The sequence below is a fragment of the Podarcis cretensis genome, assembly GCF_951804945.1.
Source record: "Podarcis cretensis genome assembly, chromosome: 1".
Lineage (NCBI taxonomy): Eukaryota > Metazoa > Chordata > Lepidosauria > Squamata > Lacertidae > Podarcis > Podarcis cretensis.
In genome coordinates, this window is record NC_137170.1 from 61,227,458 (window position 1) to 61,241,104 (window position 13,647).

At 41.8% G+C, this 13,647-nt stretch overlaps 1 protein-coding gene across 2 annotated transcripts in view; it reads left to right on the plus strand.

Moving 5' to 3' along the window:
• The window catches only part of NAV2 (neuron navigator 2), a 541,062-nt gene that overhangs the window by 70,098 nt on the left and 457,317 nt on the right, over positions 1-13,647 (plus strand). The gene's annotated exons all lie outside the window — the stretch shown is intronic.

Below are 13,647 nucleotides of genomic sequence, written 5' to 3' on the forward strand. Positions count from 1 at the left end.
TAAAGCAATAATGTCAAGAAACAATCCCAGTCCTACTTCAAGACATACAAAAGTTAAAAGACTAAAACAGATTGCAGTTACCTCAGGGTAGGCTTTTCTAAACGTGAATTTTTTAAGCAGGCACCAAAAAGGGTACAGTGAAGTCGCTTCCTTGATCTCAATAAGGCAGAAAGTTCTAGGTGTAGGTGCTGCCACACTAAGCATGTATTATGTGGCACCTGTAGTAGTGCCAATTCCGCCAGTTGACATGGTAGAGTACAAATTGGCAACTAGTACAGAACTCTGACCACAGGTGTTATATGCTGACAAGGCCTCACTCCCCTCAGCAATCGTGCTGCAGCATTCTGCACTTACTGAAGTGCATTGGATTTGGGTGCCAGACTATGTACAGTGGTACCTCAGGTTACATACGCTTCAGGTTACATATGCTTCAGGTTACAGACTCTGCTAACCCAGAAATAGTACCTCGGGTTAAGAACTTTGCTTCTGGATGAGAACAGAAATAGTGCAGTGGCAGCAGCAGGAGGCCCCATTAGCTTTGTTCAGGTTAAGAACAATTTCAGGTTAAGAACGGCCCTCCGGAACAAATTACAGTGGTGCCCCGCAAGACGAATGCCTTGCAAGACGAAAAACTCGCTAGACGAAAGGGTTTTCCGTTTTTCAAGGTGCTTCACAAGACGAATTTCCCTATGGGCTTGCTTCGCAAGATGAAAACGTCTTGCGGGTTTGCTTCCTTTTTCTTAAAGCCGTTAATACCCGGGGAATCCGCGCTCCGCAAGATGAAAAAATCGCAAGACGAAGCAACTCGCGGAACAAATTATTTTCGTCTTGCGAGGCACCACTGTAAGTACTTAACCCGAGGTACCACTGTACATGACATTATTCACTTCAATAGCCTTTGCATTTTTTAAATTCCCCTCTACATGCACCTTTGTGCCTTTCTTACCAGATAGATAGATAGATAGATAGATAAAAGTTAGTGCCAAATGACATCTAGTTTGACCCTCTCATTACATTTCTTAGCTGTAAGAAGAGTTGAGCATAACTATGAATTGCTCAGAAAAGTTAAGGAATTTCTTCCATTTGAGATGATAAAAGGTGGGATAACATAATTTTTTGTTCCATGGCCCACAGGTCTAGATGTAAATGTAGTCCAGTAACATAACATGCAAGATGCCCCTCACCCCTGAATTAAAATTTTAAATGTTGAAGGAAATATCTTCTCATGTTTGAATATTCCTGAAAATTAAAATGCAGTTTGGAAGCTACCGCAACATGTCACTTACTAGAAATGGTGCATTATCTATGTGTGGCATTTGTCTTATAGAAGGTCCACCTGTGTGAAGCTTGCCAAATCCATTCTATTGACTTCAATTTTGCTAGATCTTCTGAATTTTATGTGTCTGATTTTGTGATCTCTCCTATTTAGTCCTATGCTTTTTATGTCTGTTGTTTATTATAGTTGATTTTCTTTTTTTAAAGCTGTGAGGATGACAAGAACAAAAATTGGCATTGTCCTTCCCCTGCCAACCCCCCCTAATATTCTTAAGCAGAACTCTTCTCCAGTCTTCAGAGAATAGCTGGAAGTGGGGAGGCAGCAAAAGGTCCTCCTTTCCTTCCTTCCTTCTGCAGCTTTAATTTGAAATCTGAGGCGCAGTACTGTGCCCAGAGCTCAGAAACTACTCGCGCCAATGAAATTCCTTGTCGCAAAATGCACCTAGAACGATAGGAGCTTCGAACACTGCAGTTCTCATCTAAATCAATCAATCAATCAATCTAAAAAACAACACTTGCTCAACTCCACTGTTTTAGCCTCCTGGCTGGATGAGGATTTCAGCTGGAATCTCTCACTCCCAGTTCCCCACTCTAGCCACTGTTTTCCAGTGTATTTTTATATTGCAGTTGCCTTAGCTCCATGATTTCAGCCATAAAACAGTGTCTCTAAGAACTGTGAATTTTTCTCTTTGCCTTCCCATGTTGCCCGACAGCTATAGCAGGATCTGATTTTCAAGATGCGGGAGATGAAATCCTTAATATTTTACAGCACAATATTTGCAATAGAAGTAATACACATCTCAGCATGGGAATGGTTTGGGAGGAAATCTCACTTTAGCAAAGCATTTAATGATACTAAATTGATCCAAGTTGTTATAATTTGTATCTTCCCTTTGGGAACTGTGCAGAGAAGTAGAAACTGTAAATGGATAGATGTGCGAGATTAAATTAAATATCCTCTTTCCTGTAATGGACTTAGATCTACGCAGCCATGACCCATGCTTTCCAGAAGGCAGTGGAAATGTTCCCATAATGCCAGTGGACTCAGGCCCCATCTCATACACATCAAGGGAGCTCCTCTTACTCAGTGATATCCCAGATGACTGCTGTGGGGGGCGGGGAGGGAATACTGCAGAAATGCAAGTGGGTCTTTACTACATGCCTGACACTTTTCCAAAGAGTGGCAAAGACTAACATGATCAGCCCAACCAATGTGGCTTTTGGCATTCATGTACACATCACTCTCTAGAAACACTCTCTCAGCATCTGGAAGTAGCTCCCATGCTGTTCAGTGTACACTTGAAGGAGGGCTTGGAACAAGCCAGAAAGAGGGTAAGCCTGCCCAACATTAAATGAAGTGCAGGCATGAAATGTATTATGCACGACTACTTGGGATTCTTCACTAGCTAATATTCCTCTATAGCACGAGGGTGATTGGCTTGCTTATCAGAGAGTCCTTTGCAATCAGAACTCAAGAATGCCTCATAGTCAGCGGTTCAGCAGTACCTTCCATACTCTCAATCCTCCTAGCAGAAACCCATCCTTTTCTTTAGATTTTTCTCTTGTTATCTTCCTCTTGCAGGAGAAGTTATTTAATACGAAAGAGCTCTTTAGCTTAGTGGACAATTCTCTAGCGGCTGGAAGTTTGCACTTTGATGAGCTGAAACTGGCAGTAGAGCACATAACATTTCAACAGTGAGGAAAAGTCACCTATCAAGGCTCAATCAATGAAGCTGTCAACTTTTCTCTGTTACTCAGAACAATTAAATCAGAATTAGTTCCTGGCCTCTTGTTCCATATTAGAAGTTGTGGTTTGTGCTATGCACGAGATCTGACTTGATTCCCTTAAAGTTCCTTTTTAAATTTCAAATAGATTAATCATCAGTTTCCCCAAGCCAGTAGAGAAAAGCTTTTATTACAATAGCTTGCCTTGCATTTCTTTTTTAAAGAAGTTTTTTTAAAATAAAAGTCTCTCTGCAGTAAGGAGGAATAAAACATTTAAGTACAGCACTAACAACTGTCTGTATAACATGTTGGTATCATACAGTGATTTGTAGGGATGGGTGACTCACTTTCGGTTTCAGTTTTTCCTTTTTCCACTTGTAAGTTCACCTTTCCACATTTCCATATCAGTGGGATACCAGGTCACAATTTATCTTGTTATTAATTACAAATGGACCTAGAATTATAGGGTGAAAGTTCCTGACTCATAGTAAAAGCAAGTACTACATGCAGTGAAAAGTCACAATGCAAACCTATAAATGACATACGCATCACCAAAAACATATCAATTTGAGAATCTAGAAATAGGTTTTGAGTTTCTTAATAGGGGGCTATAGCAACTTTAGTACAGTGGTACCTCTAGTTATGAACTTAATTCGTTCCAGAGGTCTGTTCTTAACCTGACACTATTCCTAACTAGAGGCGTGCTTTCGCTAATGGGGCCTCTTGCTGCTGCTGTGCCGCCGGCACACAATTTCCGTTCTCATCCTGGGGCAAAGTTCTCAACTCGAAGTAACTCTTCCAAGTTAGCGGAGTTTGTAACCTGAAGCATTTGTAATGTGAGGCGTTTGTAACTCGAGGTACCACTGTACTACAGCCTGAACTCAGCAGATCCAGTGTTTATGGATTTCATTTACTTTTGGAGTTAAGAAATGATCTATGACGGGGGTTCCAAACTATGGTCTGTGGACCACCAGTGGTTCATGAGCTTCATTCAAAATATAGCTATGTTAATTTGTTTAATTAGTTTTTGTAACAATTTCTGCTGGCTATCACTGCTTTTAAATAGTTAATGCTGCTGCTTTCATTTTAGATCAGTGCTTCTAAGGCTTTCTGATTTGGTGTACCAGCAAATCCTGCCCCCACAACAGGCCAGGGACCTCTGTTAAATGGCCATTGTAGTAATTATGAGAAATGTGATCCATAGGGGGCAGATGATAATGCCCCCTGCAGATTACCTGGAAATTGTCATTACACCCAAAGGAATAATGTAGTGAGTTTCCCCCTCCCCTTTGTTTGAAGAAAATGTTCTATTTACCAGAGATATTTATTTGACTCCTGAATCCTTCTAATATGCGTGTAGGATTATTTTTTGCCCCCCAAGCCCGGGTTAACCTTTCCTGATGCAGAAACAATCCCACCTCAATCTATTAGTTTATTCTTTATCCCCTCCCCACCTTCTTCAATCAGGTAACAACGCTGACATTTTCCTAGTATGCACCGCAGCTACCGTAAGCTTTTCCTCTGAATCTCATTATTCAAGTTCACAGAGCAGAAGAGCAACACAGCTCATCCATCTTGCTGGCTCGTTGCCCAGGGCTGGTGTCCAAAGATGGGCTTCATTATTTGAGAACACATGGAACAAGAACGCTTTTTCCCTTTAGCCTCACAGAGGAGTGCCAACAGTGTGAGTAACAGCCAGCGTCACTGGCAGAGACCAGAGTACCAGTTACAGGCACGGACTGGAATAGTGTCTTGAGATACTAGATCAAGAGTGGTTTATATCACTATCATCTACATACTCTGGTCTAATGATTTTCAAGTGGACGAAATGGCAAGAATGCCCCTAGGTGAGAGAGGCTATATTTGCCTTTATCCTTACAGGCATACACGTCGGTTGTGAAAGAGAAAAGCAGAGCCAAGCAACTGTGCCCAAAAAATTCATCTCGGTGGCACTACATGGCCTTATATAGAAATCAGTGGGTTGATCTGTAATGCAAAGAACAGGAATTTCTTCATGTATTGACTGAGGCAGTGTCTGCCTCCTAATGCCCCTGGCAGTTCAAAAGATCTGGTTCTGGTCCTAGCAGATTCTCTGTTTGCATGTGCAATCTCAGCCAAGTTACTTAGGGTCGAATTCTTCCTAGTCTTTTGTAGCATAGAAGTAATGGGGAGGCTGAGCTCAATACTTTGTGATAATGCTGACACAGCTGCTTCCAGCTGGCACTTAATGATAGGTTTCGAAAGAGGTGGTGGGGGTGAAATAGCATGTTTTTTCTTTCAGATCTCAAACTGTTCAATACAGTCCTTCCAATGTAGATGCTTTTTAAAAAGCCATCCTGCAATTGTTTATTATTGAGGCATATCTTCTCTGGGGAATTATTGTAAAAAATACACATATGAGGCAGATAGAGGTATTTACGTGAAAATTTTGACCAAGTTGATAGCATTATTCCCCATTGGAAATGTTCAGTGAAAGGAACACTTGGATCTGAACCACTTTACCCAGTCATTTGAAAAAGAACAAAACAGTGGGCATGATCCAGCCGACGGCCTATTTACTAGCTTAGGAGAAAGAAGTGAAGCTTATGCTTCATTTTTGGGCTGAAATTAATGATAGAATCATGGAATTGCAGACTTGGAATGAGTCATCAGATACTCCAGTTTGGCTGGCCCATGCCCAATGTTTGTAGCCACTTCTGAAAATGTAAATTGATTCTATAAACCGGTGTAATGATGCACACCAAAACCTGCATGTAGCTGATAGCAAAAACTACCCCATTTATTTCTGTCTTCATCAGTGCTGTTTCTCTTTATCCTCATCCTTTTTTTATGCCTGGACACACCCACAATTGGGCAGTGCATAGTATATAGTGCAATGCTGTATTTCTGTAGGGAGCAAACTGATCATCAACATGGAAGGATTGAATGGTTGTGGAATGGGCATTATAAATATGTTTCCCTAAGGGAACCATTCAAAAGAAGGTCATACATTCCCCATGACAAAATTGCTCTCTCTCTCTCTCTCTCTCTCTCTAACTTTGTATGACAATTGTGAAAATACTATGTCATACCCTCCAACTGTCAGTATTTAACCGTGGCATTTCCAGAAATAAAGAAGCCATTGCGGCTTCTGATTTGTTCCAGGAATGTCTTAGAAATGGAGCAGGCCCAGGCTGCCTGGGTAGAGGTGGGGTTGCAGGGAGGATCCTAGAGTCCTCCTGTCTAGGGTTGCCATGTTTCAAAAAGTGGTTGAGCTTTTTCTGCAAAATCTTTAAAAAAAAAAATAATGAGCTATTTTTTGCCAAAATTTAGACTTCTGACATTGGTTGCCATGTGTCTGGATTTTCCAAGACATTTGAGCGATTTCCATCTGGGCACTGTTTCTGATCTCCATATTCTGGCTATGTTTGAGAAATTCTGGGCATATGGCAGCCCTACTCCTCTCTCCTTCCCAAAGCTAGCAAGCACTTAGAGGGCTTTGAGAAGAAGGGCTCTTGGACCCTGCTGGAGCACCACACCTTCTTCCCAAAGCCAGACAAGGGCTTACTGGACTCTGGGAATGAGGTGGAAGAGTCTGCTTTTCCCTATTTTCATCTGCTCCAATTTTCATCTTGCAAATGTTGGACGGTATGCTAATTTTATTTCATTTATTGCTGTTTGATGAAAAATATCTACCGTAAATAAATACTATCTCATACTAAAGAATCAAAGCAAGTATAATTTTTCAAGATTAATTGCAGTGACTTACAACCCTACATAAGGCCTGCCCTCCTGGGTCTTTAGCCCAGTCGATAATCCAATTTCATTAAAAATTAATAATTTTGAATTTAGGATGGCTTAGGTTTTTAGATTGCTTAATTTCACCTCCAAATTCACATCGAAGCCTTTAGGCAAAATTTGGTGACAACTCTTGCCCTAGCTTTCACCAACTTTGCCAATAGCATGCAGTGGCCTGGACTCCCAGCAGGACATGCATTGCTGATGGACATCCACGGCATGGCTTGACCAACAGCCTGGCATCACATCTTGTATGTGCAGGCTTAAAACTCATGGAAGGGCCATAGCTCAGTTGTAAAGCACATGTTCTGCATCCAGGTTCAGTCCTTGGTTGTTCCAGCTAAAAATGTAACAAGTGATTTAAAATGCCTCTTGAGACTGGAGAGCTGCTGGCAGTCAACATACACAGTGCTGAGCTAGAAAAACCAGCGGTCTGGCTCAGTATAAGGCAGCTTCCTACATCCCCCTGAGCATTTCTCAGATATTTTATGCAGGCATGACCATCCAAAGCCTTCAGCACTCCCTTCAGTGTTTTCTTTTAACATCAAGCCTCTTATACCTTTTAATATGTGGAAGTTTGGCACATTTTAATCAGAGGCAGGACATGTTGCACAGCATTATCTTGATTTTCAAAATATTATATGGAAGTAAAATGTCAGGACAAAGAAAGGCTGGCAAGTTAATTACTGCACTGTTGATCATCCCACTCTTCCAAAATGATATTGGCTGTGTCAGTTGTCAACTCATGCAGAGAATTAAGAGCTGGTGTTATTAGCTTTTGTATTGTTCTATATGACAGTAATCTGGGTCCCTCAGGATAAACTGCAAGGGTGGATTATTGTCAAAGAAAAACAAACACCAGACGCTACTATTGCTAACTTTGTTTTTCTCCAGGTTATTGAAATTGCCAGTGAAATAATGCCTTGTGCTGGTTGGAGGTAAAGAAGAGCCGAGGGCAAGGATGTGTGCTTGCTTCAACCTTGCTTGCATTAGATAACAGTGACCTCCATAGTTATCCCTTACGTATTTAATGTGTTACTCTACCTGAGTAGAGCATTGGCATATGGGTACAATGAAATGAATTAAAGAAATCAACTGTGCTAACTCCTGGAAATCTAAAAGCAAATGAAGATAAAAGGAGCAATGAAGTTAAGGGGAGTGAGGGAATATGCATTTGCCATATTAGTCTTTTATCAAGTTTATCAATATTTCTTATTTTTGTTTAATATTTTTAATATTGTTTAATATTTTGTTTAAATATAGATAGTTATTTTGGTTGAGCATGTACACTTAATTTGTTTTGTTTTTTCCTGCATACATTTCCCCTCCTTGTTAAATTGGTTTATTGTACAGGATAGTTCATTATTTTGTTTGGGTGAAATGTGAAAGCTCACATTAAATAGCAGGGCATGTGGGGGGGGGGGGCGATGAGAGGACTGTTCTGGCCCATTTTTTTCTAGAAAGAAAACTGCTGACTACAACCCTCATGAGCAGCAGCCAGCATGACCAATGAGACATTCCTTCCTGCTCTCTGCCCAATGGCACTCCTGACTGGCGTTGATGGGAACTGTAGTCTGCAACATCAGGAGGGCATGAGGTAGGGGTAGGGCTAACCTTGTGATCCATTGGGAAGGTTACCAGAGCATAGAGCCAACCACTAAACTGTGATGAAGCCAAATTTTGAAGTGAGTTTTGAGGATTCTGCTCTGGTATATTTGGAATTTGGAGAGAGGTTGAAGAAGATTGATGGATGAATTCCAGTAAAATAGTTTAGAAGATAATTCTATATGTGCTGTACATGACATCTTTAGCCTGAGGGCCGTATTCGGTGAGATATTTGTTATGCAGTTTGTCCTAGTATGTCTGATTTAAAAGTAAACAAATAATGAGCAAGGGGTAGTGGTGCTGAGGTGGAATAAGATTATGGCACAGGAATTCATCCCGCCTCAACTGATATTTGCAAGACAAGGAAAGCTCACACTGATCATTAGTGAACCGTTAGTCTCCAGTTCTGTGATTCTATGAATTTCCAGTGTTCATTACTGCAAAGTGAGTAAATGGAAATGTCGGCTTACATTCTTGAGGAGCACATCCAATATACTGATATTTTCAGCATTCTTTGTATAAAGGTAAAGGGACCCCTGACCATTATGTCCAGTCATGACTGACTCTGGGGTTGTGGTGCTCATCTCGCTTTATTGGCCGAGGGACAGTGTACAGCTTCCGGGTCATGTGGCCAGCATGACTAAGCCGCTTCTGGCAAACCAGAGCAGCGCACGGAAACGCTGTTTACCTTCCCGCCGGAGTAGTACCTATTTATCTATTTGCACTTTGACGTGCTTTCGAACTGCTAGGCTGGCAGGAGCAGGGACCGAACAATGGGAGCTCACCCCGTTACGGGGATTCGAACCGCCGACCTTCTGATTAGCAAGTCTTAGGCTCTGTGGTTTAACCAACAGCGCCACCCGCGTCCCATTCTTTGTATAGCTTTGTATAAATGGATGTTTCTAAATTGCTGTTGGTAGTTCAACTTCTTTTTAAAATAATGTCACTGTTTTATATGGTGCTTTACTGAATAATTTAAGGGGAAAAACAGGTCCTCTGTGTGATTGCTTTTTGAAGAGTCAGATTAGCTTTGTATAATAATAGCTTTACAGGACAACAAAAGTATCCCAAGAACTGTACTTTTAGTACTATGGATTGCTGCTAACTGGCTTTTATGCAGTCAATTGGATTAAGACCTCTTACAAAATATGTGAAAAAGTACAGTGTCAGATTCCTGTTACATGGTTCCTTTCCATGGTGATAAAATAGCAAAGGAGTCTGTTGGAACTTAATCTTAAAACAAAGCCCCTTTCTGTGTGTGTGTGTGTGTGTGTGTGTGTGTGTCTTTTAAACCAAATACACAGGTAACGGTTTATGCTGTGATCTCACTGCCAAAAATCCATTCTCTGCTGTGAGTAATCCCTTGTTTCCTCTGTGCCAAATGGCACTGTTGTGCGTGTCAGAAGGCAGCTAATGCCAGTTAAACACACTGAAACAGTGAAGTGCTTTATCACAGCTATCATTTCAAGCTTAGCAGCTTGCAATGTTATCTGTTTCAAGAGCACAGGGTTGCCATTTTTCCCCCCTTCCAAAAAGGGACTTTTGATAATACAGATATAAAGGTAAGGTTCTGTGGAGGTGCCGTTGCCAGTTTCATGCCAAGAGCAGATGGCCCCTTTCTTGGAGACGGTCCCATAAGATGGATTACTCCTCTGATGCAGAATGATACACCGGAAAATTGCAGATCCACCATGACCACACTTTTAACTTCCTTAATGCTTTTATTCTCCCCTTACTTTTCTTTCCGGCACACACACACACACACACACACACACACACACTGTTCTTTGTGCTGCTTGGAAAGCCTTTGATAGACAGAGTACAAGCTAGCACAGCAGGACAGATTTATCATTAAACATACAAACACATATACACACTGCAATGTCTCTGAAAGGGAAGGGGGGGACTCAAGTATCATTTGTTGGGTTAGTACCACAATATGTTTAGTTTTCCATTCAGGAGAAGCCAGTGAAATATTGATTTCTGAGTAAGGGCAAGGATTTCCAAATGTCTGCAATCAGGTGACAGAATGTAATGGAAGGTATTGGTTTTTTAAAATTCTTCTGTGGATGGAATTATTTCCTGGAGAGACAACCACAAAATTGGTTGTGTTTTGTCTTGAAAATTCACCCATGGCTCATTTATAAAGCCATAAATTAAATTCTAAGCCTTGTGGGAATGAAACAAGGAAACATAATTATGGGCTTGGAAGGGTAGTGCTGATAGTTTATTTCCTCTTGCCCATCACTTTGATTTGCACCTTCTGTTATCTGTATCCCCTCACCCCAGTATCTCTCTGAGAAGTGTATGTATTCAGCAATTGGTTTCAAGCAGGCTCCTAGATATAAAGTTTCTTTTGCCAGCTGCTTGCAGGTATAAACCAGAGCAATCCAGAGTCATAGTTGGCCCATGGAAATATTGCATTCTGGATGATTTCAGCCTCCACTGCCTCAAGGGAGCAGGGATCCTGACATAAGCCGGGTCTTTGTGCTGCTAATGAAGCTGTACGGCCAGAGGTGGAAAAGGTGCCTTTCCCCCTGGAACTCCAGACTTTACTGTTATTCTGATTACATCACTGAGGCCACAGACATCTGCTGTTTAAAGGCCCTCTGCGACATGGGTCTGTCATCCAGCCATAGCAAAGGGCAGCAAGGATGGCATGAAAGCGAGCCAGCATCACTGAACTGAAATGTTTGTTTTGTGTCAGAGCTGAAATACCTGCAGGTTAGGCTTTAGACAGATGCAGAATTTGTATTATAGTGTGCAAAGTAGCAAGGGTACTGTTTAAGGCTGCTGGACCATTGACTAAAAGGCAGTAGAACAAAGAAAACAGTTGCTGAGCCTTATCCTTGAGGGAGTGGGGCAGGGAGCCATTACTGATGTCAGCATTGTACTGCCATAGAACTGTAGTTTATCATTGTAGGTATAACTTTCACTTCAAAGGTCTTTCTGTGATTTCTGAGCTGACATGTGGCCACCATATGATCAGGGTAGATTAGAAGTAGGGTTTGTCATGCATTTCGGGCCAAATAAACAGTTCCCATGGAACTGTTGCTAATGCCACTCCTCCCCACACTGGCTTTCATTTTTGCCCCAGCTTCTTCTCTATCACATTTTCAAAGGCCCATGAAAGATCCAGCTCAAGCTGCCTTGTTACATTGTTCATTGAGGATTCTAAACTTTGCTGCTCTTGCTTCCCTTGAGATAGCTGTTTGTTCATTTTATAAATTATAGCATTTTACCTGTTTAATTCTGACCCACAAGACATGGGGTGTTTCAGCTAGCTTGCAGTGAAGGAAGAGGTCATGTAAGTATTGACACACTCATATATGTTGTATCTACACCTGATTGCAGGTATAAAGCAGAGCGATCCAGCTGGCCCATGGAACTTTTTCTTCTGGGTGATTTCAGCCTCCACTGCCTCAGGAGAGCAGCTGTATCATTCACATCCCCCCAAGTTTTGAATTTTGCTCTGTAATTTTATTACAGAGAAGCATTGACACTAATAAGGTCACAATGACACTTGGTTTCCAACCATCATCCTCAAGGTAAACAGGGTCTTTCCTCAAGGGTCACAAACTGCACGCAGAAGTGTTAGCAAAAACAGCAGCTATCTTTGACTTTCTCCCATTATAATTTCCCTGTTTTTATGCAACAGTATTGCATTACGTAGGAAGTATTTGCCAAATGCTGTGCGATTGTGACATGATTTGGCCCTTTCTGTGCTTAAATGTCCAGCATTTTCAATTCACAGGCTTGTGTTAAGCATTATCTTGAAAAATAAATATGCAAGTAACAGGGAAGCTTCGGTCAAGAAAATGTAAAACTCAGCAGACCAGAAAGACTATTGAAAGTGTGAAATGTAAATACCAAGATGCCTCAATCTATTTATAAACCAGGCTGCTGAATTAAATTATCATGTTCTGTAAATAAATATAAAGGCTCCGAATTTGCAAGCAAGAGGTTGAGAGATTTTGGGCACCAGAAATAATAACCACAGCAGTATATTTTGGGGATTATAGTCATCTCAAAAATCACATTAGCTCAAACCTTGCAATATTTATCAAGAAACTCCATTGTTTGTAGTACCGTTTGCAAAGGTTTATTTCCCTGGGGAACTATCGAGAGGAAATCAGTAAAGCAAAACCTTCTTTTCTCTCAGCTAGGCAATGCATTGACTGCTTGATATATAAACTGTTCAATGCCTAGCTACATTGACACAAGCTTTGTGCATGTCCTTGGATTTCTTATCTCCCCTTGCTTAAACCCCAAAGATCCCCCCTTTCATGCTAGAGTGAAAGAGCTTGTGAGAGGAGCACAGCACAGTCTGTAAAGAAAAATGTAATAGGACATAGAATCATAGAATTGTAGAGTTGGATAACACTCAATCCTTCACATGAGGAATGATTGCCATTTTCCCTTACGCTCTGGTACAGATATAACGAGCAGTGGCTACCACCTCTTTGTGACCGCAGCTCCTTCACTTCACCATTCGATCTACTTTTGTCAGGTTGAGTGTAGTTTGCCTTGTGGGAGCATTGCTGCCTTCTCTTGCACAGGGAAGGTAGGGTTGCCGTACATCCAGAATTTCCTGGACATACCCAGAAGACTGCGGAAAGAAGCAGTGTCCGAGCGGAAATTGGGCAAATGTCCGAGAAAATCTGGGCGTATGGCAACCCATGTCAGCAGTGTTGTTTTTGCTGATTTTCCATAAAAATAGCTCAAAAACATCAAGCTTAGTGCGCAGGCCATCCATCTCTCTCCCCCCCAACTCCTCTCCCCCTACCATGTCCTCTGCTTCCTCATAGGCTTCTCCTGCCTGTAACACAGATAGCAGGTCTGCTGCTGCTGCCACCAGTGATGATGGTTCACTCCCCGCAGGGGAGTCAACAGCCCGGCCTTCATGCTCAGCAACTGAGAAGGCATCGCTGAGAGCCAAAAGAGACTGAGGTTTGGTCAGCCGCAGAGGCAGATTCAGATCCAGGTTTCAGCTTAACAACCACCTCCTCTCTTTGGGGGAATGTGAAAGGCTGGATAAGAGGGAGGAAGAGAGGAAGGGAAGAAGGGAAAGGAGGCGCTTGGTGAAAGGGGTGCACAGAGCTCCTCACGATGGCTTCCTGTCTGTACCTGAGGTGCTGCAAGGGAGGGTGTCAGCCTTAAGTAGGCAGGAGGGAGAGAAAAGGTGCTATTTTAAAATGAGGGATTTCAGACTAGGGTTGCCATGTGTCAAACAACAACAACACTAAAAAAAACTTTGTGTCCGGA